Here is a 2,011-nt window from a genome sequence, read left to right on the forward strand (position 1 = left end):
TAATTGGTTCATATTTTGTGTAATCACTTCCTCTAACTGGAATATTAAAAAGCGGTATTGCACGGGTATTATGCGCTGAATCATAATAATTTAAACTGTTTGATATATGAGTTGACTTCATATCTCCATTAATAATTTTGAAGATGAAAGACACTTGCGCCATCTTGCGTCTTTCCTCCAGCGTAATCATTTGTAGAAACAGCAGTCTATGCTCATATTTTGGAAGTCTATAGCTATCCCAGTTCATTCTCCTTAGCGCATAAAGTAAAAATTGTTTTTGTATTGGCTCTATTCTTTTGCACATATTGTCGTAGTGTGGATTCCATATTTCCGATCCATATTCGATGATTGGTAATACAAATGTAAAATAAAGGCGTCCATGGATCGACGAAATCCTTGCCGTAGAACTTTAACCAAGCCAGTCTTGATTTGGCTTTAGCCGTGACATGCTCAATGTGTGATTTGAAATTCATTTGCACATCAAGCAACACTCCCAAGTCCCTTATTATAAAGACTCTTTCAATTTGAACGCCGCCTATGTTGTATTTGTATTCATATTGCAGTGATCCCCGATGATATGATATGATCTTTGTTTTGTTTTATGGGTCATAACATGGACATCCAAAATACGCAAGTACAAACTTCTCTGTACAAATTAACATCACCAATTACAACAGATTACATATTCAATATGTGGGCGCCTACTTTCATCGGATCTATAATTTTTATTTGAATTTAAATCTATTTCAATATAAATACCATTACTTAATATTGTCATCAATGTAACCATAATTATTTTTCTATTTTTCTCTTTTCAAATTTGTATCATAATTTTAAATATCAACTAATTTTTCTAATTGTAGTAAACATATGACACAATTTTTGTACAGATTTCAGATTTATAGCTCGCCTGATGATGGAAACATTGTTTCCGAAAACGTTAGCATTTTATAAATAAAATCACGTTAAATTTGTATCAGAATAAAAAGTTTTCTTCACTTATTTTTTAATATTTCGATTGTCTGGACATCTTATGTTCTTCTTTATCTTTATCGCCGAGTTCGGCGATATTTGTGCCGCTCCCATGAAAATGATGCATGGTTTGCGATTTGTCTATTGTGAAACAAGGATCAATTTAATTCAATTTTTAATCACATATATACTATGTTCTTACCAGCATGGCAGCAAACTTATCGCATACACGATTTGATTCAATGTATTTATCGAATTGTAGCCGGGTATACTTTTCGGTCGTGTACACTGCAATGGCTCTCTTCATAATTGTCAGACGATGAGTTATGTAATTTTTCCAGTTTTCTGCCTTTGGAGTCGGCATTCGTAACGAGTTCGGTTATTTCGATCATTCTGTTCAAATACCTTTGAGTTTCGCACTCCCTGTTTGGTAGTAGTGGTATTTTTTGCTATTTATTTTAAAATTCATCTTTAAGCGAAAAAAGAACAACATATTCGATAGAATAAATTACACGATAAAAATAGAATGCCTTTACCAGAGTCGGACCGTAGCATTCCAGGTTTTCATTCCTGATTCGATTCCCAATATGTACATGAAATGTCCATCATAATAATTTTTTGGAATCAGTTAATTGTTTTTTAATTGTAATATAGGAATTTGTGATTTACAGGGATGGTGTTCGACAAGTAACCATAGTGAACCTTGTCGACGTCTAAAACCTAATTTTTATCAAAAACTCGTAACCACCTAACAGGGAATGTATGCCATACAAGGGATCATACATGGGCACAGGGGGGTGTAAGCCCAAATAACCCCCCCTCTTAAATCGTCCGCGCTAACCCCCCCTCCCCCGACGGCAGCACAGAAATCTTTCGATTTGCTAGGGATTTTTCACTGGAAATTGAAGACCTGTTTTTTTTTTTGCTAATCAACTTCAGAAATGGAAAAAAATCTTTAAAATTGCTAGGGTTTTTCGCGAAAAATTCTTTCAATTTGCTAGAGATTTCCGTCAAAAATGTGATCTCCAAAAAAAAAAAA

At 34.1% G+C, this 2,011-nt stretch overlaps 1 long non-coding RNA gene across 1 annotated transcript; it reads right to left on the reverse strand.

Moving 5' to 3' along the window:
- Nucleotides 1-276: 276 nt before the first annotated feature.
- On the reverse strand, nucleotides 277-1,906 carry LOC116351970. The gene is made up of 3 exons (XR_004202238.1): nucleotides 1,509-1,906; nucleotides 1,175-1,441; nucleotides 277-1,113 (listed from the first exon to the last, which is right to left on the reverse strand). It is a non-coding gene; the product is annotated as an uncharacterized LOC116351970 (long non-coding RNA).
- Between the last annotated feature and the right edge of the window lie 105 nt (nucleotides 1,907-2,011).

The sequence above is a fragment of the Contarinia nasturtii genome, unplaced genomic scaffold, assembly GCF_009176525.2.
Source record: "Contarinia nasturtii isolate CC-2019 unplaced genomic scaffold, AAFC_CNas_1.1 Cnas_scaffold_6702, whole genome shotgun sequence".
In the NCBI taxonomy this organism is placed as follows: Eukaryota; Metazoa; Arthropoda; class Insecta; order Diptera; family Cecidomyiidae; genus Contarinia; species Contarinia nasturtii.